General features: G+C 46.9%; 1 long non-coding RNA gene across 2 annotated transcripts; it reads left to right on the top strand.

The window, feature by feature from the left end:
- Positions 1-1,415: 1,415 nt before the first annotated feature.
- LOC140630342 (uncharacterized) lies at positions 1,416-24,120 on the top strand. 2 transcript variants are annotated; one of them, XR_012028105.1, is made up of 5 exons: positions 1,416-1,981; positions 2,231-2,471; positions 4,612-4,727; positions 5,610-5,767; positions 23,705-24,120. It is a non-coding gene; the product is annotated as an uncharacterized lncRNA (long non-coding RNA). The 2 variants fall into 2 exon arrangements; XR_012028106.1 differs by lacking the exon at positions 5,610-5,767 and having other exon boundaries at positions 1,417-1,981.
- Positions 24,121-26,315: the final 2,195 nt, after the last annotated feature.

The following is a 26,315-nucleotide window of genomic DNA, read 5'->3' as shown; positions in this document are numbered from 1 at the left end:
TACATGCCGGTCCCTGGCTTGACATGACAGGTTATGTTATTCTTTAAAAAGAAGAACGCTGAGGCTCAGAGAAGGCAAAGGAAAAATCGGTATTAAGAGCACCTAGTGAATGCCAAGTGCTGAGGTATGGTGCTTTTAAAGACATGACCCCGCAACACTCCTGTCAGAATTAGCCCCCATTTACAGGTGAGGACGTGGTGGCTCAAGAAGGACACCTAACTGGGCCCAGGAGCAGATAGGGGGCAGAGTCAGAGTTCAAACATAGATCAGTCAGACCCCCCAACCCAGACCCTGGGGATGCATGGTAGGCCTTCAGTAAGGCTTACCCAGAGGAGCTGAGGACCGATGGAAACCTGGACCTGCCACCTCACGTGAGGGCCACGGAATGTGAGGAATGTCCACCCCCAGGGTAGGGCTGTGGGCAAGGTGACCTTTGGGAAGATAAAGTTAAATTCCAGTCCTCAGAGACTAGCAGAGGTAAACCTGGGGTGGTACTGCTGGAACCGGAACCCCTGCAGTGGATCACCAGCCCCCCAGACCCTGCCCTGAGCCAATAGTTGGGGGTGCATGTGGGGAGCCGCTGCTATGTGTCAGCCCCCCGCTCTTCTCTCAACTGGAATCTCCTTTCCTGGACTCTGCTAGTAGCACCTTAGCCATGACGTTTCTTCTCCTGTCCCTAGCCATCACCTGAACATTTATTTCCATTAGGAGGGCCCTGGGGAGTCTCAGCCATTACTGTCCATAACTAAACTCAGCATGTTCTTGAACTGTCTCCCACTACCCACCCTGGGGGGGGGGGCAGTGCCTCCTCCATGCCCTGACTTGATTGCTCAGACAGCAGGGTACAAGCCTTGCCTCTCCCTTCTCCTTCTTACTCCATCTAGACTCCATCTCCTGTGTCTTCACCCCCTCCCCACTACCTCTGGCCTCCAGCCTCAGACTTTCTGACCCTGTCTTTCCATGGCAGCTGGGGTAAGTTGCCAGATGTGGCAAATAAAAATGCAAGAATCTCAGTTAAATTTCTTTTTTTTTTTTTAGATTTTATTTATTTATTCATGAGAGACACAGAAATAGAGGCAGAGACACAGGCAGAGGGATGAGAAGCAGCTGCATGTAAGGAGCCCGATGTGGGACTCGATCCCGGGAATACGGGATAAGGCCCTGAGCCAAAGGCAGACGCTCAATTGCTGAACCACCCAGGCGTCCCCTCAGTTAAATTTCAATTTCAGATAAATAATGAATTAATTTTTTTAGTATAAGTATATCCTAAATGTTGCACGGGACATACTTATGCTAAACAATTTTTGGTTGTTTATCTGAAACTTAAATTTGTATTTAAGCATCTTGTATTTTACCTGGTAACTCTAAGCTAGAGGGTACTTCATCTCTTATTACTCTCCAGTGGTTCCGTGAGGAGCGGAGAATAGGGAAATCTCCAGCGCTTGGAGCACTCCATCCCTGCCTGTCATCAGCAACCATTCAGTTCTCAGAAATCACCTCCTCCAGGAAGCCTTCTGGGCCACCATACTTCCCTTATCAGAACCCCAAGAGCATTGCTGGTCGCCATCAGTAAGAGCTCCATCTAGCATCATGGTTTTTTGTTCACTGTGTTCTCTAGCCCCTAGCTCCTTGCATGGCATGTGCAAAGATCTGCTGTGGAAGCCGGAGCAAGCCCGTTGCCTCCTCTGGGTCACTGTCTCCATCCTTATGAGACGGGCCATATGAAATGGTCTCTGAGTCCTCTTCCCACTCTGCTGTCTGCCCATTATGGCTGACCCTGCACTCAGATCCTGGAGATCCTGGGTAGGGCAGCCCAGGCAAGAACTCTGAGCTCAACTTGGAAGAGATGAGGACATTCCTGAGCTCTGCCTCTACGCAGCCTCAGACACCCCCACCCTCTCTCAGCCCAACCTTCCTCTTCTGCCAGGTTCTGGACAAGTGGGGATGTAACACAGCCTGCTGTAACCACCTTAGCAGGCTGGTAAGATTGTTAGGAGGTTGAGGGCAGAGAGGAAAAGGTGCAAGCATGGCCCCAGCACCTAACCCTCAGGAACACAAGATTCCTGCCTGCTCTTCCCACTCAGCTGGGAGGCTGAAGGGCCCTGGAGGGGCTCAGGCAGTGGGGGCTGTAAGAGCTCCAAGGGGAGGAGGGAGGGAGAAGCTGGGCTGGGAGCATTCAGGCAAGACTTTAAATCTGGTCTTCGATTTATTTATTTATTTCTTTTTAAAGGGCCTGAGCGTCTTCTGTGAGGAATCCATCCAACCCAACAGAGAGACACCCTGAAGCCGAGTCCCCCACTTGGTGCAGGGGGCTCAGTGTTCAGCCTTAAGCGCAAGGTGAGGATCACGTGGGCGTCGGTGGAGCAGACCTGGGAGACCTGGGTCCAAGGAGACACCACCGTGCGGGTTCATCCAGTGCCAGGACAGGCTGCTCTCAAGGCCCCATTCTGGTCTCATCTGAACAATTTGGGGTAAGGAGCAGGGTTCGGTCCCTTCTGGTACCGAAGGGTTGTCCAGGGTTCTAGAGTGCGAGACTGCAGTGGGTAACTCAAGTGTTCTGAGCCCCTAGAAATGAATTCCTGCCTCTGAACAGAAATCTGAAGACCAGGCTCTCTCCCTCCACTTCTGCCTCCTTAGATGCTTCCCTGTCCCCTCTCCTGCCTCCTACCTTCTCCTGCCCTCCCTGCCTGTCTCTCCCAGCTCCTGCCCAACTCGCTTCCCAGGCCCATTAATCAGGCTTGATCTGACCTCAAGGCCGATGAGCCAAGAAGGAGGGAGGCAGGGAGGAGGAAAGAGGGGAAATGGCCTGCACGGAGACCTGGTTAGTGCTGCTCACCTTTGCCTCCCTTGTCTCCTAGAGGTCTCCCCCGGTCACCCTATAAGGCAGAACCTATTTTTAGGGGCGCTAACTCAGCCTCCAAGAGCATAGATGTGTTGACAGACACCACACAACTGGTAAGGAGCCACCTTCCGCGCTCCTCCTCTTCACTCTAGGGTTCCAAGATGAAATTTGGGAGCATAAACTGACCCTGGAGGAAGAAGAGCATCTCCCGTGTCCTGAGGCCCTCTGTCCCAGAGAAGGTGATTCAGGGCTGAAGCCAGTTAGAGCAGGCAGGAGGGCTGGCCTGGCCAGTCCCTGTCCCAAACAGGCCTGGTGGCCAGAGGCAAAGTTACTTCACCTTTCTGAAGATCCCTTTGTCCAGTTAAAAGCTGGCCAGGTGTGACCTTTGGCCTCAAGGGAAAAGTGGTAAGTGCCCTGGCTTAGAGCTAGACTTGATTTCACTTTTTTAAAAAAAGATTTTATTTATTTATTCATGAGAGACACAGAGACATAGGCAGAGGGAGAAGCGGGCTCCCTGCAGGAAGCCTGATGCAGGACTTGATCCCGGGACCGCGGGATCTTGCCCTGAGCCAAAGGCAGGCGTGCTCAACCACTGAGCCACCCAGGCATCGCTGCACTTAATTTCAAATTCTGGTTCTGCTTTTCCCTCATTGAGTAGTTAGTGACAAGTCACTCCCCAACCCTGTGAAATGGGTGTGATCAGGCCATCCCCTTGGGGTTTCACTGAAGACCAGGCACCTTAATGGGCTCCACCGCTGGTGCACGTGCTGTGGGGAGAAAAGCACTGAGAAAGCCTAGTGACTGAGAGCCATGGGACCCAGGCCTATAAGGTTCCCACCACCTTGCTATGGGATTAGGCAGGTGGCTCCCCCCAGCACCAAAGCCCTAGAGACTCATGTCTGACCTTTCACCCTCTTGGACCCCCAGAGAGTGCACCTTCACCCCATCCTACCATCCTAGCCCGGACATACCCATCCTGCTCCATTCTTCCCCACACTGGCCCCAGGGCTCTATTCCCACACCATCCCCAGAACAAAAGGGACATTTGACATTCTTTGTCCAGTGCAGATTCATTCTCTGAGTGTGGGACCCACCAGGCCTTGCAGCTGGGACCTGCCACCTTCCCCGAAGGCTTGGCCCAGCTCTCTAAGAGCTTCTCACTGAAGGAGAGAAAGAGAGAGAGAGAGAGAGAGAGAGAGAGAGAACACGAACAGGAGGGCGGGAGGAGCCTCACAGGAGAGTCCCAACCCCCACCATCAGAATTGGCAGGAAGGAAACCTGGTGGGGGAGGGGTGGGGAGAGTGCCAGAGAAGCTCAGAGAGGACTGCACTCCTGGCTTCCAGCTATAGGGGTTCTTTTCACTAACTAATTTCATAGTAAATTTTAAAGGAACTGGTCCCAACTCTGCCCTTTTCTTGTGTGACCTCTGGTGAGTTCTTTTCACACTCTGGACCTTGGTCTCTGGTATAAGATGGAGGGAAAGATCCAGAGGATCTCTCACATGATAGATTTCCTGAGCCCGGCACTGGGGTACCACAGACAAGCCATGCTCCCAGAATCTGGTTCTAGGATTCTATCAAAAGGAGCACAAAATGACTCTTGATGTAAAAGTAATATGTTTCCATCAAAGTAGGATCTCCCCAGATGGATCTAGCCTCCCTACACTGGAACTCATAGGGTCCTGGACAACCTCCAAAGCTCTTGACTCCCCTTCATCTATCCATAAGCTTGTAAGACAAATGAGACTAAATAGTGTTCTCCTTTTACAGAGAAGGCTGCAGGCACCCAGAGAGGACAGGCTCCAACCCGCCCCAGGAGTGATGCCTGAGACCAAGGGGAAAGATGGACAGTGGATATTCTGGGCGAGGCAGAGAGCACCACACAGGTACTGTGGTTCCTTATGCTGGGGCTGGTGGTGGGCTGTACCCCAGGGGAGCAGAGAGGAGGCTGGAAGGTGTTGGCTATGTGGCTAAGGAGTTTGTCCTATGGGTGCCACACACAGGGGTTTGTGCCAGGCCTGTTTATCTGCTACTGTCGGTGGAAAGGGAATGAATGGTGGGCCCAGACAGAGATCCAGGGAGCCCGGACAGCTGCACACACAGGTAGCTTCTGACAAAGGGGCCAGGGAGCCTCCACAGGCCATGGGGGAGGGGGAGCAGAGCAATCCCTCTTGGGAAAGAGGGGAAGTGAGCGGAGAGATGAAGCAGGGGAGAGGAAATGAAAGATTAAGTGTATAAAGGCCATAAAGCTCTGAAATGTCCAGGCCGGATGGATTCCCAGTTTATAGATACATTTGTGTTCAAGGATGCTCAGCCAGGCCTGATACCTCAGCAACTGCAGCCACCCAAGGAGGTAGAGGGGATCCTGGAGGCTGGAAGGGACCCCTCATGTCCCTGACCTCCTCTCTGGCCCACAACCCCCCTTTCCCAACCTACCCCCAACTCCTCCGGCTGGCTGACAGCCCAGCTGGAAGCAATTGTGGGAGCCTCCAGCCTGGAGAGCTGCATCCCACAAAGGGCCCTGGTAAATAGCAGCCCACACCCCAGACGGCCTGCACAGCCCCCCCTGCTTTGCAGCCCCCTGCCCGGAAATTTAAAACAACTGCTCAACATAGTCTTAAATCCTCCAGGAAGGAGCTCCGGTAAGAAGGCCAGGCAGGAAGCTTGAGACTGGCCAAGGCCCTGCCTGGAACTCCCTCCCTCCCCAGCTCCCACACTGAACTCCCCTGAAAGATCACCCCCTGAGAGTCTCACCCTGCTCTGCCCAGCCCTAGGGTTCCTGTGCTGGTGTGCACTGCAGCTCCAGCTTCGCAGAATTGCCAAGGAGACCGTGAGCAACCCCACACAGGATGGTCTCATCCCGGCTTACACCCCACAGTGCACATGCAGAGCACATATATGAAGAATGAATACACGAAGCCACCAGGTGACCCTGACTCATCACATCACTCTGTTCTTTGGGCCTCAGTTTCCTCACCTATCAAATGGGCATGATAACTTTTACTCCGTCTACTTCCCAAGGTCGTAAGAGTTAAATAAGAACCTTTGTGCAAGTATTTTAGTAACTGCAAAGCTGGCCTGCCTTCCTGGCCTTGGTTTGCCTTCTGTAAAATGAGGGTCCCTCCCAGCTTTGCTATTCTGAAACTTTAGCTAGAGATGGGGATGCTCCTTAAATACCCGCTGGGCATTCAGGGGAAGGCAGAGGATGCAGTGTCCAGAAATAGAGCCCTGTCCAGGGCTAGGAAGGCCACTGTTGTAGTTCCAGAGTGGCCCCTGATTCACTATATGATCTCTGGGCCTCAGTTTTCTTCTCTGTAAATTGGGAGTGGCTGGACATAGAATGTCTGAAATGACCTCTAGGATTCTGTGATGACAGGACATTATCCAGAGGGCAGCAGGAAACCACTGATGGGCTTTGAGCAGGAGAGTAACATGATCCCAGTTGTGTTTCAGAGCACTTGCTCTGGCAGTGGGGTGGTTTGTGGGCAGAAGGGCAGGGAGGCCAGAGTCTGGAGCCTGGAAAAGGGCTGTGGCCTTTGCTCAGGCAACAGAAGACTGCAGCCTGAGTGTCTTCCTCATGCTGAGCCCGTGCTTGGACTACTCTGCCTTTTCCCCATGTCCCTGCTTTTTCAATATCACCCATCTCAGACACAGTTCAGGGAGTACTTCCTCCCGGAGAAGGTCTTCCCAGCATATCTCTGATGCAGTCACTTCCTCTGCCTTGTGGTTTCCCATCACTGGACCAGTGTGGATTACTGTTATGTATGTATACACAAGAGTCCATGCATGTTCTTTCCTGGGCTGTGAGCTCCTGAGGTCAGGGTGGGTTCACCCCACCCTCATATCATCTCTAGAACCCATCACCCAGCCTGGCCCAGAGGAGGTGCTCAGTACATGCATGCAGAGTGCTGGGGATGCCAGAGCATCTTCCTTCCCGAGTCCATCTGCCAGATGGGAGACTGGGCTCCAGCCCCAGCTTAACTGCCAATAGCCATGTGACCCTGGGCCAGTTGTTTCTCCTTTCTGGACCAAGGGCCTTTATTGGGCAAGTAGGAATTACCCTGATTATTCATTCTTGAGTCAGGACTCTGAAGGGAGAGAGTATCCTTAGCATCCCTCCCACGCTATTTTCTTTCCTTCATCCTGGATCACAGTGAGCTGTGACAAATGTGACTCCCCACAGAACCCAGGCTCACTGGGAACCTCAGCCCTGGGTCCTGCACAGTGCTGTGCAGAGGGTGCTAGAAGGCCTGTATAGAAGGCCTGTATAGAGGCCCCAACAGAGGGATCCCAGTAGGATCTCCATAAAGGGTGATGTGCATCAAACATAGGGCTTTGCAAGAGGCCAAGAGCGTTGGAAGTCCAAGAGCAACTGCAGCCTAGCCTCTACCCCCCATTCTCCTGGGGCTAGCTAAGCTGGCCTCCCCTCAGAAGTGTGGGGAAGGGGTGCTGTCAGCCCCCCAAAGCAGATGGATCTTTAGCCAGCGCCACTCAGCCCCAGGCAAGCCCCGCATGAATCTCAGCCAGATCCCCCTCCCCCTCCCCCGCCCCCACGGCCGGGACAGACCTCAGCCAGCAGGCCTCCCAGCTTTGATCAATACAGGGCAGGCAGCCAAGGCGGCTGCAGGCTCCCTCCTCCCAGGAGGCCCCAGCTCAGCCGGGGTCACGGGGGAGGGGCCCCCACCGCCCAGCTCTGGGGCTCTGGGGGCGGGGCGGGGCTGGGGAGGAGCCCGAGAGGCAGGCGTCCCTCCTGCGGAGCTTCACCCCTTCACCTGCTCACTGGAGCCCACAGATACTTGGTGAGCATCAACTTTGCACCAGGTGTGGCATCAGTTCCCAGCCGAGGAGGACAGGACAGCTGCTCCTGTGAAACTGAGGTTCGCATCCAGGAGAGAGAGAGCCCATGAACGGAAGGAACCAACAAAACAAGAGGTGGTTTCCAAAGGTGCTAGATACAGAAGAGGGTGCAGACACAGAGAGGTGGGGTGAGGTCGCACACGGTGAGCAGGGAGGCGGCCAAGGAGGATAACGTCTGAGCTGAGACTCAAATGAGGAAGAGGTGCCCACCAGACTGCCTCAGTGGGACTCCCAGAAGCGGGAGAGTGGGGGCAGGAAGCTCCAGGGGTGGGGGCAGGGGTGGGGTTGGCTCCACACCTCTGGGTGAGGCAAGCAGGGCAGGGGAAAGGAGGGAGTCCCGGACACTCAAGTCACAACAAAGGCCTCAGCTGCCCCCCTCCACGGATCTAGGAGCCAGAAGAGCCTCTCCAAGCTGTCCTGTTCCAGACAATGGGCCCAGTCTTTGTACCCTCACCCTGACCAGCCACTAGGTAGCTGCTCACAGGAAGGGCCAAGACTTTGGGGGAGCCAGCCATCTTCAGGGGGAGGCGTTCCAACGGGGGGTCTCAACTGAGGGCAGGTGGGGAATGAGTACCTCATCCCCAGTGGGAAATCTAGGTGGCACCCCTCAGCATTTAGGAGGTGTGCTTTGATTTGAAGGAAGAACATTCCAGATAGAGGAACACCAAATGAAAATCCCTGAGGTGGAAATGAGCTAATGTGCCTGTGTAAGGCACAGAAAGAAGGCCAGCGTCATGGAGTGTGCGGGGTGAAGGAGTCCGAGGACAGTGGTTAGACAGCAGGCAAAGGCCAGCCCAGAAGGGCCTGGAACCGAGAGACTTTATTCTCTGTGTAAAGGGCCACACCAGAGAGTCTGAAGAGGACCGTGATCTGATAATTACCTCTTAACCCTACCCTGGCTTCTGGAGGAGAAGGGGAGGGGACCCGGAGCAGTGGGAGGCCGTGGGAGGGGTCCCAGTGAAAGGGTTCCAGATAAATCTTGGCTGTCAAGGGGGATATCATAGAGATGCTTCCAGTATCCTGTGGGAATATTCACCCACGTGAATTTTACTTTTTCCAACCTGAAAATTCTGAAATCTTTTGGCTTGGGGAAGAAACCTCAGACACCCCCAATTCCTCTCCCCAACCTGGGCATGAAGGCCCTTTCCAAAACTGGCAACTAGTGACCAGAGTTCCTGCTGCACCCCAAAGGGACTGAGGAGTTCATGCCTCCCACGGATCCCTCTGCTAGAAAGTTCTGAGAGCTCCCTCCTTGTAGCTGTTCCCAGGGGCCCCTGCTCTGCTCTGGGCCACACTAACCACATCTGTTCCTTCTGCCCCAGGAGTTCCCCAAAGGTGAGGACATGCTCCTGTCTCCACCCCGTCCCATATCTTGTCTAGTGGTGATCTCAGAGGATGTTCCCTCCCTACCTCAAGCCTGGTTCCTTGCCAGCTCACCGACTCATTGCCATGATGTGCATTTGATTCTGCAAATAAATAAAATTAATTACTTACATTTTTTTTAAAAAAGATTTTATTTATTTATTCATGAGAGACACACAGGGAGAGAGAGGCAGAGACACAGGCAGAGGGAGAAGCAGGCTTCCTGCAGGGAGCCCGACCTGGGACTCAATCCTGGGTCTCTAGGATCAGGCCCTGGGCTGAAGGCGGTGCTAAACTGCTGAGCCACCCAGGCTGCCCATATTTATTAACTTATTTTAAAGATTTTATTTATTTATTCATGAAAGACACACACACACAGAGGCAGAGACACAGGCAGAGGGAGAGAAGCAGGCTCCATGCAGGGAGCCTGATGTGGGACTTAATCCTGGGACTCCAGGACCACGCCTGGGCTGAAGGCAGGTGCTCAACCACTGAGGTACCCAGGCATCCCTATTGTTTATTTTTTCAAAAGCTTTATTTATTTATTTATTTATTTATTTATTTTTAATTTTTTTATTTATTTGTGATAGTCACACAGAGAGAGAGAGGCAGAGGGAGAAGCAGGCTCCATGCACCGGGAGCCCGATGTGGGACTCGATCCCAGGTCTCCAAGATCATGCCCCGGGCCAAAGGCAGGTACTAAACCGCTGCGCCACCCAGGGATCCCCAAAAGCTTTATTTATTTATTTGAGAGAGAGAGTAGAGGAAGGAGGGGCAGATGGAGAGAGAGAAAATCTCAAGTAGACTCCCACTGGCCCAGAGCTCAACACCACAGGGCTCAATTTTAGAACCCTGACATCGGGGTAGCCCCGGTGGCACAGCAGTTTGGCGCCGCCTGCAGCCTGGGGTGTGATCCTGGAGACCTGGGATCGAGTCCCACGTCGGGCTCCCTGCATGGAGCCTGCTTCTCCCTTTGCCTGTGTCTCTGCCTCTCTTGCTCTCTCTCTCTCTCTCTGTCTATGAATAAATAAAATCTTTGGGGGAAAAAAAAAAAAGAACCCTGACATCATGACCTGAGCCAAAATCAAGAGTCAAACACAACTGACTGAGTCACCCAGGTGCCCCATTTTCTTCTTTTACTTTTTTTTTTTTAAATACATTTTCTTTTCTTTTTTAAGATTTTATTTATTTACTTGACAGAGAAACAGAGCACAAGCAGGAGGATTGGCAGGCAGAGGAAGAAGTAGGCTCCCTCATGAGCAAGGAGCCCGATGCAGGACTCTTATCTCAGGACCCCAGAATCATGACCTGAGCCAAAGGCAGACGCTCAACCACTGAGCCACCCAGGTGCCCCTGTAATACATGTGGAGGCATAACCAGGCTAGGAGTTGGGCTCTAGCTTTCTATGTGACTTTGGACTAATCTTTTCCTCTTTCTGGGCTTCATTTGCTCCTCTGCAAATGAGGCTGTTTTTTTTTTTTTTTTTTTTTTGTTTTTTAAAGATTTATTTATTTATTTATTTATTCATTCACGAGAAACACAGAGAGAGAGGCAGAGACACAGGAGGAGGGAGAAGCTGAGCCACCCGGGCTGCCTGAGGCTGGTTTTTATTATATTTTTAAAGATTTATTTATTTATTTATTTATTTATGACAGAGAGAGAGAGGGGGGCAGAGACACAGGAGGAGGGAGAAGCAGGCTCCATGCCGGGAGCCCGACACGGGACTTGATCCCGGGACTCCAGGATCGCGCCCTGGACCAAAGGCAGGTGCTAAACCGCTGAGCCACCCAGGGATCCCCCTGCGGCTGGTTTTTAAAGGCTGAACCAAAATATTGTGAGTCCTTGTGTAGATCTATCCTTGTTCTTTCTTCAAAACCTGAGCCAAAGGATTTTCTATTTTCTTTTCCTCTGACTCCTAGAGTCAGAGAACTCCAGACACTTGGAGCTAGAAAGGTCTTGAAAAAGTCTAACTGACACCCCCTGCTCCATATGCCACCTGCTTTCTGCACTTTGTTTCAACATCACCATCAGCTGATTTTCTCTACTTCCAGAGCTTGAACACCTCCAAAGATGGGGAGCTCACTACTTTGAGAAAGTTCTTCAGCTAAACACAAAGATTCTATAAGTAACACAGTGACTCTTATTTTACTCTTTGTCACTGCTCACCCATTCATTCATTCAACAATATTTTTTGAGCTTCATCAAATGAAACAGAGCACTCACAGCCTAGTGTTGGGGCAAAATCATAATTATAAAGGTAGTTTATGTTCTTTGAGTACTTATGCAAAGGCCAGCATTGTACAAAGCACCTCATACACACCATCTCATTCAATCATCACAGTTGCCTCACTGTTTACAAACGAACGAATTGAGGGTTAAGGAGTATGTGACACAGAGTCCCAGTAGGAAACAGATGGCAACTGAAGTGTTTCTTGCGGAGTTGAACAAAGGGACTATTTACAACAGAAGGATGGAAAGGGTGAAGTTTCCTTCACCCTTCAAGGCATGCCCCCACCTTCCTTCATCCCTACAAGGGATGATGGGGTGCCCAAGTTTAGCAACAGTGGGGAGCTGTTATCATCTATAGGTCTGTAGGGAAAGAAGTGAGAAGGTTGTCACTAGCACCAAGTGAAGCTGGGGTTGTGAAAGTGGGGGCACCTGTTGGGAGCCATGGATGTAGAAAATGAGGATAGGAGGAGAGGCACAAATACCCTTTCTTCCTGTTCTTCGAGGACTTCCCACTGATTGAATCCATAGGGAATCAGAAGGCAAGGTGTTTCAGGTGATAGATTCCACAGAGGTCAGCCTTCTGGGCACAGCAAGGGAAAAGCGTAGTGTGCAAACTGAATTGCCAACGCAGAGAGTTAGGTGATTTGCCTAAGGTCTCCCAGTCAGGGAGTTGTAGAGCCATAGAAATAAAGACATAGTGGGTACCTGGGTGACTCAGTGGTTGAGCGTCTGCCTTCGGTTTGGTCATGATGCCAGGGTCCTGGGATCCAGTCCTGCATTGGGATCCCAAAAGGGGGCCTGCTTCTCCCTCTGCCTGTGTCTCTGCCTCTCTGTGTCTCTCATGAATAAATAAATGAAATATTTTTTTAAGGTTTTATTTATTTATTCATGAGAGACACAGAGAGAGGCAGAGACACAGGCAGAGGGAGAAGCAGGCTCCCTGTAGGGAGCCTGACGTGGGACTCGATCCCGGGATCATGGGATCATACCCTGAGCCAAGGGCAGACACTCAACCACTGAGCCACCCAGGCATCCCAATCTTTTTTTTTTTTTTTTTTTTAAAGATTCAAGTTTTAAGAGCATGAAGGAGTGGGGTCGTGGGTGGGTTTAGAAGAGTCTGAAGCAGCAGTTTGCAGGACAAGAAAGGGGAAAGGACATTCCAGAAAGAGTAGAGATGGTACAAGAATACCACCTGTTGGGCAAGATTGAGCCACTCTGCAGGGCTAGAGAGAGCTGGGAAGATGCCAGAAACCTCTGGGGGAGGCTGGAGAGGGAGCTTAGAAGTGTTACTATTGGAACGAGATAAAGCCACTACTCATCCATTAATTTACTTAAAATATGTATTGATTGAGCTTCCTCTGTTTGCCAGGGACTGTGTTAGGAGTTGGGGTTACAGCCGCAAGAAGTGTAGTCCCAGTCCTGTGCAGTCCTGTCCTGACCTTGTGGAGCTTATGGTCTAGGAGGGGGATGGTGGCAGCCACACAATGAGCTGATGACCATGGGGATCAGCTCTCTGAAAAGGAATCTGGATTTTCTCCTGTAAGCAGCAGGAGACACTGATGGACATTGATAGTTTAAAGTTTTGAATGTTTTTAAAACTTGAGGTGTGGTTTACAAATAGTAGATCACCCAAATCTTAAATGAACTACTTGATAAGTTATAACCACCACTCAGATCAAGACTGAGAACATTTCTGGTGACCAGAGGCTCCTTCATGCCCCCACCCAGCCATATCCCCAAAGAGTAACCACTATTTTGATTTTTACCACCATATATTCATTTTGCCTGTTTTTGAACTCTGTATAAATAGAATCATATAGTATGTATGTTTGTGTGGCTTCTTTTGCCCTACATTTTGCCCAAAAGTTTCAACTGTGTTACAGCATGTGGCAATTGTCTGTTCTTACCCATGGCTATATAATCTACTCTGTGCGTGTGTGCGTGTGTATGAAAACATATATTTTTTATTCATTCTACTGTTAATGGACATTTGGGTTGTTTCCAACTTTGGGTTATTAAATAATGCTGCTATGAATATTCTTGTATCTTGTTTTTGGAGAGCATATGCACACTCATTTCTGTTGGGTGTGTACACAATATTGGAATTCCTGAAACATATATGTTTAACTGCAGCAAATACTGCCAATTTTCAGAAATAGGTATCAATTTATTTTTTAAGATTTTATTTATTTATTCATGATAGACATAGAGAGAGAGAGAGAGGCAGAGACACAGGCAGAGGGAGAAGCAGGCTCCACACAGGGAGCCCGACGCGGCACTCGATCCCGGGACTCCAGGATCACGCCCTGGGCCAAAGGCAGGTGCTAAACTGCTGAGCCACCCAGGAATCCCCAAGTATCAATTTATTTTCCTACTAACAACATATGAGAATTCTGGTTGCTCCACATCCTTGCAAACACTTGAAAATGTTGGTCTTTTTCATTGTAGCCACTCTCCTAAATGTGTAATAGTACCTCATTGTAGTTTAAATTTGCATTTCACTGGGGCACCTGGCTGGCTCTGTCAGAGTCTCGGGGTCATGAGTTCCAGCTCCACACTGAGTGTAGAGATGACTAAAGAAAATACATCACAAAAATATTTTATTTATTTATCTGAGTGAGAAAGTGAGCAAGCACAAGCAGAGGAAGGGACAGAGGAAGAGGGAGAAACAGACCCCCCACCTCCCTGAGCAGGGAGCCAGACATGGGGCTCAACCCCAGGACCCTGAGATTATAACCTGGACCAAAAGTAGACGCTTAACCGAGTGAGCCACCCAGATGCCCCAAGAAAATAAATTTTTAAAAATCTTTTTTTCTTAAAGATTTATTTATTTATTTATTCAGAGAGAGCGAGAGAGAGGCAGAGACACAGGCAGAGGGAGAAGCAGGCTCCATGCAGGAAGCCTGATGTGGGACTCGATCCCGGGACTCCAGGATCACACCCTGGGCTTCAGGCGGCGCTAAACCGCTGTGCCACCAGGGCTGCCCTTTAAAAATCTTTAAAAAAAATAAATTTGCATTTCACCATTAACTAATGATGTGGAGCACCTTTTCATGTGCTTACTGGCAATTTTTGAAGTATCTGTTTAAGTCTCTTGTTTATTTTACTCTATTTTTTTTTAATTTTTGTTTATTTATGATAGTCACACAGAGAGAGAGAGAGAAAGGCAGAGACACAGGCAGAGACACAGGCAGAGGGAGAAGCAGGCTCCATGCACCGGGAGCCTGACATGGGATTCGATCCCGAGTCTCCAGGATAGCGCCCTGGGCCAAAGGCAGGCGCTAAACCGCTGCGCCACCCGGGGATCCCTATTTTTTTTTTTTTTTTTAAATAGGCTCCACACCCAGCATAGAGCCCAACACAGGGCTTGAGCTCACAATCCTGAGACTGAGACCTGAGCTGAAATCAAAGAGTCAGGTGCTTAACTGACAGAGCCAGCCAGGTGCCCCTCTTGCTTTCTTTTTTTTTTTTTTTATTGGGTTGTCTGGTTTGTTTTCTTGATATATGAGTTCTTTAAATATTCTAGGTGTAAGTCCCTTGTTGGATATATGTATTGCAAGTATCTTCTCCCAGTCTGTGGCATACCTTTTCACTTTCATAGTGTTTTTTTTTTTTAAGTTTTTCTTCTTTCTTTCTTTCTTTCTTTCTTTCTTTCTTTCTTTTTCTTTCTTTCTTTCTCTTTCTTTCCTTTCTTTCTTTCTTCTTTCTTTCTTCCTTCTTTTTTTATGATTTTACTTATTTATTCATAAGAGACACAGAGAGAGAGAGAGAGAGAGAGAGAGAGAGGCAGAGACACAGGCAGAGGGAGAAGTAGGCTTCATGCAAGGAGCCCAACATGGAACTCGATCCCAGGACTCCAGGATCACGCCCTGAGTTGAAGGTGGTGCTAAACGGCGGGGCTACCCAGGCTGCCCTATTTATTTATTTTCTTAGTAATCCCTCTCCTTAACATGGGGCTTGAACTCATGACCCTGAAATCGTCTCACTCTCTACTGACTGAGCCAGCCAGGTGCACCTCTTGGTGGTATCTTTTTTTTTTTTTTTTAATTTTTTTGGTATCTTTTTTTTTTTTTTAAGATTTATTTATTTATTCATGAGAGACACAGAAAGAGAGAGGCAGAGACATAGGCAGAGGGAGAAGCAGGCTCTTTGCAAAAGCCAAATATGGGAGTTCATACCAGAACCCAGGATCAAGACCTGAGCCAGGACAGCCCAGGGTGCTCAGCCCTTTAGCGCTGCCTTCAGCCCAAGGTGTGATCCTGGGGTCCTGGGATCCAGTCTCGCGTTGGGCTCCCTGAATAGAGCCTGCTTCTCCCTCTGCCTGTGTCCCTCTCTCTCTTCCTGTGTCTCTCATGAATAAATAAATAAAATATTAAAAAAAAAAAAAGACCTGAGCCAAAGGCAGCTGCCCAACCACTGAGCCACCTAGGTGTCCCTTGGTGGTATCTTTTCATAAACAAAAGTTCTTAAATTTTTTTTAAGTTCTTAATTTTAATGACATTCATTTCCCTTATCTTTTATCTTGTCAACTTTTTCCTTTATGGTTGATTTTTTTTGTTTGTGAGTATGTGATATGATAAAAAAATCCTTATGTACCTCAAGATCATAAGAGATTCTCCTATGTATTCTTCTAGAAGCTTTAGTATTGCTTCATATTGGGCATGGAGCATCTTAAAAAAAAAAAAGAGTTGTGTATGGCATGAGGTAGGAATCAAGATTTCTCCTCCTCAAATTTCCAGCTTTCCAGGAAAATACTCTTTTCCTTTCAATGAATTATAGTGGCCTTTTTTCATATATTAGGTAAAAATATATGTGTGAGTCTATTACTAGGTTCTCTATTCTGCATCATTGGTCTACTTGTCTACTCTATGCCAATACTATATTGTCCTAATTGTTAAAATTTTATAGTACGCTTTTATACATAGCACTATAACTCCTCAAGCTTTGTTCTTCTCCAACAATGCACTAGTTTTGTCTAGAAACTAGACAACAATCAGTCTAATTTCTTTGAATTTTCTTTTTTTTTTTTTAAAGGTTTTATTTATTTATTTGAGAGAGTGACAGAGCAAGCATGAACAAGGTGGTGGGGGATGGGCAGAGGGAGAGGGAGAAGCAGACTCCCCTCTGAGCAGGGAGCTGATGCGGGGCTTGATCCCAGGATCCTGGGATCATGACCTGAGCCAAAGGCAGATGCTTAACCACCTGAGCCACCCAGGCGCCCCATGAATTTTCTTATAAATTTTAAAATCAGGGATCCCTGGGTGGCGCAGCGGTTTAGCGCCTGCCTTTGGCCCAGGGCACGATCCTGGAGACCCGGGATCAAATCCCATGTCGGGCTCCCGGCCCATGGAGCCTGCTTCTCCCTCTGCCTGTGTCTCTGACTCTCCCCCTCTCTCTGTGTGACTATCATAAATAAATAAATAATTAAAAATAAATAAATAAAATTTTTTAAAAAAATTTATTTATTTATTTATGATAGTCACAGAGAGAGAAAGAGAGAGAGGCAGAGAGAGAAGCAGGCTCCATGCACTGGGAGCCCGACGTGGGATTCGATCCCGGGTCTCCAGGATCGCGCCCTGGGCCAAAGGCAGGCGCCAAACCGCTGCGCCACCCAGGGATCCCCAAATAAATAAATTTTAAAATCAGGGCATTAACTTAAAAAATCTATTGGAATTTTTATTGAAATTGTATTGAATCTATTAGGCCAATTTGAGAAGTATTTGTATCTTTACAACATTGAGTCTTCCAATCCATGAACATGGTACATCCTTTCTCTTTCCATTTATTTAGGTCCTTTTTTACTTCTGCAGCAATATTTAAAGTTTGCAGAGTAAGGATCTTACACATATTACATTTATTTCTGATGCTTTTTATGCCATTGTAAATAGCATCATTTTCAAATTTCATTTTTTTAAAAACTGGCATGGAGCCCAGTGTGAGGCTTGAATTCATGACCCTGAGATGAGGACCTGAGCTAATATCAAGAGTTGGACACTCAACTAACAGAGCCACCTAGGTGTCCCTCAAATTTCATTTTCTAATTGTTTATTGCTAATATATATATATATATATATAAATTATTAGATATATAATTGTTAATATATATTTATTTATATATAAATTATTTTTGTATATTGTCTTTAGATCTAGAAATTTTTTTTAATTCATTCTAATACTTTATTTAGAAATATTTTTGGGGATCGCTGGGTGGCTCAGCGGTTTAGTGCCTGCCTTCAGCCTAGGGTGTGATCCTGGAGTCCTGGGATCGAGTCCCACGTCGGGCTCCCTGCATGGAGCCTGCTTCTCCCTCTGCCTGTGTCTCTGCCTCTCTCTCTGTCTCTCATGAATAAGTAAATAAAACCTTTAAAAAAAGATATATTTTTGGTTTTAAAAAATATTTTATTTTTTAAAGATTTATTTATTTATTTTAGAGAGAGAGAGCCAGTGGGGCAAGGGACAGAGGGAGAGAATCTGAAGAAGATTCCCTGCTGAGCATAAAGCCTGATGCAGGGCTAGATCTCAGGACCCTGAGATCATGACCTGAGCTGAAATCATGAGTCAGATGCTCAACTGACTGAACCACCCATGTGCCCCTAAAGATTTTATTTTTAAGTAACCTCTATACCCAATGTAGGGTTCAAACTCACAACCCTAAGATCAAGAGTCTTATGCTCCACCAACTGAGCCAACCAGGTGCCCTATTCTGTTGCTTTTCTTGCCTTATCATCCTTGCTAGGACCACTAGTATAATGGTTGAACAAAAATGTGTGATAGAACATTTTTGCCTTGTTCCTGACATCAGGAAGAAAATGTTTGATACTTCCCATTAAATATACTCTCAGCTCTAGGATTTTGTGGCTATCCTATCTCAGACTAAAGAAGTTCCCTTCTATTGCTAGTTTGCTCAGTTTTATTATAACTGGTATTGAATGTTATTAAATGTCCTTTTTCTCTATTTATTGAAATGATCATATTTATCTGTTTTGTGAATATAATAAATTATATTGATCTATTTTGATCTCTTTTAGAATATTAAACTAAACTTGAATTCCTGGAATAAGCTCTACTTGATTATACCCATAGACCAGTACATAGCATGGATCAGAGAAAGCATGACTGGAGGCAGTGAGCTCACTGAGAAGGCTGGTGCAAAGGTCCTGGTGAAGGGGCCTGGACTAGGGCAGAGGCTGTGATAAGTAAAGAAGACACTCTGAGAGGATAGAATAAGCAAGATTCAGTGACAAATGAGAACAAGGGCTTCTGGTCTGGGCATCAAAGTGGGTGATAGTTGTGTCATCATCTAGGAAGGGGACTATAAGTCTGGGTGGACAGTGAATGATAAATTCTCTTTGATGTATTACATATATCCAGGAGAGCTGTCCAGAAGACAGGTGGCAATGTAGGCCTAGAAATTGCGAGGTGATAGAAGCTTTGAGAACAGAAGACATGGCCTGGGGGACAGAGTGCAGATGGAAGAGTGGAGAGCCCCAGGATAAGCCTCCGGGAAGCCCCCGTTAAGAGACAGAAGATGAAAAGCCAGGAAGATGTAGAAAAGAGCAGCGAGAAAGGATGAAGGAAACCCAGGACCCTGGGATATCAAGGAAGCCACAGGAGACCACATTCCAAGGAGAGAGTGGTCAACTGCATCAACCAAGAGGTCAGATGATGAAAGACCCCAGTCAGAGTTAGCTCCAAGTACCCCTGGGGAACTGAGGTAGGAGCAGATCTGGGAGGTCAGAGGTAAGAACTGGCTACTCTCACGGAAGCAGAATCAGAGATCTGGTCTTCACATTTCCTATGCCAGAGACTGAGGCCTAGTACGAGGAAGCATCTTGTTCAAGGTCACACACCATAGCTGAGGCAAAACAAGGACCAGAGACCTGTCACTCTAAGTCCCATCTAAGTCCCAGCATTTTCAGTATTGATTGCAATAACGATAGCTAACATTTGCAGAGCGTTTACCAAATGCCAGACACTGTTTTAAGCACTTAATAACATTAACAATTTAATACTTTTTTTAAAGAAGATTTTATTTTGGGGGTGCCTGGGTAGTTCAATTGGTTAAGTGTCTGACTCTTGATTTCAGCTCAGGTCATGATCTCATGGTAATGGGATCGAGCCCCATGTCAGGCTCCATATCCGGTATGGTATCTGCTTCAGATTCTCTCTCCCTCTCCCTGTGTCCCCCCCACCCCCACCCCCACTCATATGTGTGTGTGCTCTTTCTCTCTTATTTTTTTATTTTTTAAAAAGATCTTATTTATTTATTCATGAGAGACACAGAGAGGCATCTCTCTCTCTCTCAAGTAAATTAATCTAAATTTTATTTTATTTTTTAAAAATTAAATTTTAAAAAGATTTCATTTTTAAAAAATTTTTATTTATTATTTATGATAGTCACAGAGAGAGAGAGAGAGAGAGAGAGAGAGAGGCAGAGACACAGGCAGAGGGAGAAGCAGGCTCCATGCACCGGGAGCCTGACGTGGGATTCGATCCCGGGTGTCCAGGATCGCGCCCTGGGCCAAAGGCAGGCGCCAAATCGCTTCGCCACCCAGGGATCCCAAAGATTTCATTTTTAAGTAATCTCTACATCCAATGTGGGGGCTCAAACTCACAACCCTGAGATCAAGAGTTGCATACGTACTCTACTGGCTGAGCTAGGCAGGCATCCCTAACTAATTTAATCCTCAAAAAGTGAGATATATATTTATTTCCCATTTTATAGATGGAGAATCCGAGGCACAGAGCATGAACAAAGTCCATGTTCTTAAGCATTTCTCTATAATCCCTCTTTCAAACTTTATAAACTACCCCTCCATGGGGGCACCTGGGTGGCTTAGTGGTTGAGCATCTGCCTTTGGCTCAGGGTGTGATCCTGGGGTCCTGGGATCGAGTCCTACATCAGGTTCTCTGCAGGGAGCCTGCTTCTCCCTCTGCCTATATTTCTGCCTTTCTCTGTGTCTCTCATGAATAAACAAATAAAACCTTAAAAAAAAAAAAAACTACCCCTCCATGGATCTGAAAATAAGGATCCTATCCTACAACCTCATGATTTCTAAGTCTGTATATATGTTCCCCTTGGCGTCCACAAAATATCACCAAGGCATTGCCACTCCTCTGCAATGTCCTTCTATAGCTCCCCATTGCCTACATCCTAACCCCTAAGCTGGCTCTAGTCCTCCGTGATCTGGCCCAGCTACACCTCATCACCCACCACAGCATCTCCCTTTGTGTTTCATTCAGGGCTGAAGAAATGGTGTGTTTTGCAGGTTGTGAGGTAGCTCAGAGAATCATCAGGAGAATTAGAGAAACAGACTCAATAATAAACATCATTTCTGGGAAAAACTGCAGAACTGGTCATTTGAGAACATGCTGTCACTGCCATTATCATAGCCAAACACCAAATGCTAGCACCTCAGTGTAGTGGCAAGTGGTGGTACTGTGCCACAAGCACCAATGCCACATCTACGTCAGGGACCCAACTCTGCAAACTGTGCTGCCCCCCAAACCAGAAGCGAGTGTATTGCCTGCACCAGCAAGATGTAATATCATGTTGCTCCATCTGGAATCGAAGTTCTGGGCAAGTGCATGGGCAGAGCCTATGTCACATGTCTGCCTTCTACTTGCAAGAGTAGCTCAGATTTGGTGTTCTTCTATCTTGGGAAGGTGGGACTCATTAGGGAGAATCACCCACATAAAAAAATATTCATTAAAAGATAGACAGCCATGAATATGATAAATGTCCTTAATACACATTCCATCCTATCAACCAGCAGTGCCCTCTCTGTTCCTAATGAACTATGGAACTCGTTTTTTTTTTTTTTTTTTTAAGATTAATTTATTCATTCAGAGAGAGTGAAGAGAGAGGCAGAGACACAGGCAGAGGGAGAAGCAGGCTCCATGCAGGAAGCCTGATGTGGGACTCGATCCTGGGTCTCCAGGATCACACCCCAGGCTGCCGGCGGCGCTAAACCGCTGAGCCACCGGGGCTGCCCTGGAACTTTTTATTTTTATTTTTTTAAAGATTTTATTTATTTATTCATGATAGTCACACAGAGAGAGACAGAGAGGCAGAGACACAGGTAGAGGGAGAAGCAGGCCCCATGCAGGGAGCCTGACGTGGGATTCGATCCCAGGTCTCCAGGATCGCGCCCTGGGCCAAAGGCAGGCGCCAAACCGCTGCACCACCCAGGGATCCCTGCCCTGGAACTTTTTAAAGGCATCCTTAGGGGGTGCCTGGTGACTCAGTCGGTTGGGTGTCCAGCTCTTGATTTTGGCTCAGGTCCTGATCTCAGGGTGGTGGGATGGAGCCTTGCTGCAAGCCCCACACTGAACAGGGCAGGGGGATGAGAGGGGATCTACTTGGGATTCTCTCCCTCTGTCCTTCCCCCTGCTCATGCTTTCTCTCTCTCTCTCTCTCTCTGTCTCTCTCTCTCAAATGAATAGATGAATATTTATTTATTTATTTATTTATTTATTTATTTATTTATTTATTTATTTTAAGAAATAAAGGCATCTGGGACGCCTGGGTGGCCCAGTGGTTAAGGTGTCTGCCTTCAGCTCAGGGTGTGATCCCAGGGTCCTGGGATCGAGTTCCACATCGGGCTCCCTGCATGGAGCCTGCTACTCCCTCTGCCTATGTCTCTGCCTCTCTTTCTGTGTCTCTCATGAATAAATAAATAAATTCTAGAAGAAAGAAAGAAAGAAAGAAAGAAAGAAAGAAAGAAAGAAAGAAAGAAAGAAAGAAAGAAAGGCATCCTCTCAGTATTACGTCTTCCAGGAAGCTTTCCCTGTTTCCCTGGCTCCCAGTGCATCTCAGCCTGTCTGGGTTGAGTTGGGTGCCACTCAACCCTATAGTGCCCTATAGATCTCATGGCACCAAGAACAACATACTAACATGCTGTGATTGGCCTCCCCTACCACCACTAGATCACAGATTTCCCTGAGAGCTGGAGAATTTTTGTCTCACTGAGATTTCATCACAGGCAATATAAACCTAGTGAATGTTTGTTGAATGAATAAATAGATAAATGAAGAGATTAATAAAGAGGGTGAGTGGGTGAGTTGTCCTCCACCTGGACCATGGCAACAATAGGAGTTCTTCCCGAAAACTGAGGCACAAGAGAAGGGATATAGGGGCATCTGGGTGGCTCAGTCGGTTAAGCATCTGCCTTGGGCTTGGGTCATGATCCCGGGGTCTTGGGATTGAGTCCCAAGTTGCACTCCCTGTTTAATGGGGAGCCTGCTTCTCCCTCTCCTCCTGCCCTCTTGTTCATGCTTTCTCTCCCTATCTCTTTCTCTCTCAAATGAATAAAATCTTAAAAAAAAGGGGGGGGGGATGTAGTTGAATAAGGGAGAGAAGAGACTACTGGTATATCAGACCAATATAACAAACAGGGCTGTTAGCATTGCTTAGATGGTGCAGCCTCCTGGTAGTTCTATTGGCTGCAGGGAGAAATATTTCGAAAGACCTGGAACTAGGGATAGAATTTTGGGTTCCATTTGAAACCTGATAGGGTTGCTGTGAGTTTCCGAGCCAGCAAAATGGAGCAGAGCAGATAGACCTGCACTCCAGTCCCTTTTTTGGTTACTGTTTCCCCGAGTGGCTTAGACAAGTATTTTTATGTCCTTGTGCCTCAGTTCCCTCATCTATAAAATGAGGATGCTAATGTCTCATCCCTCCTGGGGGGTATGAAAAATGCATTTGTAAGTTTGTGGAAGTTTCTGGCATGGAGTTGGCCCTCAGAAAATGGGTCCTTTCTTGCCCTAGCCACGAGTTAATGTTTCCTGACTCTCCCTCTGTCTTCCCTCACAATCCTTCTTCCCACCCAGGCTTGTCCTCCTCCCCTTTTATGACACACAGCAAATTTTAGGTGCTTTTTAAAATGCTTACTTAATTCAGTGAGACCAAAAAAGTAACTTTAAAAAAAAAAAGATTTTTTTTTTAATTTGACAGAGCACAAGCAGGGGGAATGGCAGGGAGAGGGAAAAGCAGACTTCCAAAGGAACTGGGAGCCGCATGTGGGACTCGATCCCAGGAACCTGGGATCATGACCTGAGCCAAAGGTAGACACTTAACTGACTGAGGCACCCAGGCGCCCCAAAAAATGTAACCTAAGAAACTAACTCACCAGCTCACCAGTGTGAAGCTATTATCAGTGTTAGCAGCTGGGCAGAGGGCTAAGCCACACTCAAGCCTTCCAGGGTTGTTCACACCGTCCATATGCAAAGCCATTGGCAGGAATGCAGGCACCCCTATCTTTATATGGATTTCTGAAAAGGAGAGTGTACCTCACTCAGTAAATGCTTATTCTTCTAGAAGCATCAGGGCGGGGTGGTGGCCACCTACATTATTTTGTCTGTTCAGCATTTGTTCCCCTCCTTTGGTGACTAAAAAGCTTGCTTTTCCTTTCAGGAACTCACTCTATCTGGATGAGGCTGAAACTTCAGGCTACCTGGCTAATCAGAGCATTCCACGGCCTTGAGCTCAGTGATTGGGCCTGAGGCAGTCACATGATCCACATCAGCCAATGAGAGGAAGACCTGGGATTCTTGGCAGAGTTACCAGGAGAGAAATGCTGCTTTTTCATGGGGATTACCTAGCGGTAGAACATAAGCCTGGAACCATCAGTGCCCATCTTCGAGGCTTTCTGCGGGAAGCTCCTGTCTGTGAATGAAGCCAGAACCAAAGAGAGCAAAGCCAAAAGTTAGAAATGCATATGTATGCAAGGGTGGTATTGGAGTCCCTGGACCCAGCCAGGTCTGAAGCCAGCACTACTCCTGGGTTTTTCAGCTACATGAGCCAAAAAAAATGTCTGTTTTGAGTAAGCCACTTTGTTTTTTTTTTGTTTTTTTTTTTATTTTTTATTTTTTTTTGAGTAAGCCACTTTGAATTAGGTTTCTGTCATTTCCAAATTAAGTCACCAGGTGTGAGAATCTTTTTCTATCTAAAAAATCACATTAGGAAAAAAGAGCTTAACAAAGTGGTAATAGTGGCAGTCACCCACAGACAGCCCTGGGGGCTTGTGGTACAGGGCTGGGCAACAGATTCATTTTTTATTATGTATACAGATTCTCTAAAAAATTTTTCACCATTAGAGTGGATTTTCAAATTTTTATATTTTCATATAAAATTCAATCATTTATATTCAAGCCATGTAACTTGTTATTTAAAGAACAATAGAAACAATTTGTTCACTTACCTAAACACATTTACTTATTTCTTAATTATAGTGTGTAATTTTAGAAAATTTGAAAAGTACCAAAATATTGTAAAGAAGATGATTCCAAGCGTCTGTAAACCCATCATGGTTGGCATTTTTTTTTTGGTCTTTAATTACTTTTCATATTTTTGTTGTTGTTCAATCTTATTTAATTCCTACAGCAACCATATGAGGTAAGTACCACCAGTGCCCCATTTTACAGAGGATAAAACTGACTTATAAAGAGGAAAAGTGACTCACTGAAATTCAGAGCTCCTTTTTTTTCTTAAAGATCTTATTTATTTAGCCAGGATGGGGGAGGGGAGGGCAGGGAGAGACAGAGAGAGAGCCGCACAAGCAGAGGGAGCAGCAGGCAGAGGGAGAGGGAGAAGCAGTTTCCCCACTGAGCATGGAGCCTGATGTGGAGCTCAATCCAAGGAACCTGTGATCATGACCTGAGCCAAAGGCAGATGCTCAACCAACTGAGCCACCCAGGCACCCCAAATTCAGAGATCCTAACTGATGTAGGGATGGCTGGGTGGCTCAATGGCTGAGTATCTGCCTTTGGCTCAGGTCCTGTAGGAAGCTCCCTGCAGGGAGCCTGCTTCTCTCTCTGCCTGTGTCTCTGCTTCTCTCTGTGTCTCTCATGAATGAATGAATGAATGAATGAATGAATAAAGAGGTCCTAACTGATGTATATATCACATATGGACACACCCATCATAAAATATAAATTGAGCGGGAAATGTCTCTGCTGTGTAAGTACCTTATATTCTCATGTTTTTCACTTAAAATTGTATCATAAACATTTTCCATAACATTGACTATTTCTTTAAAACATGATTTTTAATGGCCATAAAATATTCTGTAATTTGACTGAAGCATTATTAATTTATCTAATTATAACCTATGGGTTTTATAACTATTTAGATGTTTCTCATCAATTTTATTGTGATAGGCTTGCTAGTATGTGAATGTTTGCTTCCCTGGTTATTTGTCCAGGTTAACCCCCAGAAGTGGATTTACTGGGTCACAGAACATGAGTCTTCCTGGCATAAGCTGCCGTGCTGTTCTCCAGAAGGGCTGGATCCAGGTAGAGCCTCGGCAGCACCCATGGGCATGCCCAGGCCACCACATCTTCACTAGTACTGGTCACGGTTTTACTCACCTACACACCACACTCCTTTCTGTAACATAGTAAGTGTCCACATTTGCACTTACTCTTCTGTGTAGAGTGTAAACATTCTCAGATATAGACAGGACAGCAAGTTTCAAAATTTATTGTTGCTTTGTCATTATCATTTGCAGTTTGGGCATAGGTCCATTACAAGCCTCACTCATAAGTTGGAAATGGAAGACTCTTGGTAAAGAAAATCCAGTCATGGTTGAATGAATGGAAGAAGTAATTGGGAATGTTGTGGACTATGAAGCTGCTAGCAAAGTGTGTGCTCAAGAAATATACATATCTAAACTAAATTCCAGACAGAATGAAGATTTTAATATAAATGATGAAATCATGAAAGTGCTGGAGGAGGGTGCCTGGCTGGTTAAATCGGTGGTGCATGCTACTCTTGATCTCACAGTTGTGAGTTTGAGCCCCATGTTGGGGGTGGAGATTATATAAAAAAATAAAAATCTTTTTTTAAAAAAGTGCTGGAGGAAAACATTGATGAATTATTTCATAACTTAGAAACACCTTCAGTTATGATATTATCCTAGAAGCTATTCAAGAAATGAAAGAGGGCAGCCTGGGTTTAGCAGTTTAGTGCCACCTTCAGCCCAGGGCCTGATCCTGGAGACCTGGGATGGAGTCCCACGCCAGGC

This window comes from Canis lupus, chromosome 3 (assembly GCF_048164855.1).
Source record: "Canis lupus baileyi chromosome 3, mCanLup2.hap1, whole genome shotgun sequence".
NCBI classification, from domain to species: Eukaryota; Metazoa; Chordata; class Mammalia; order Carnivora; family Canidae; genus Canis; species Canis lupus.
This window is presented reverse-complemented; position numbering and strand designations above follow the sequence as displayed.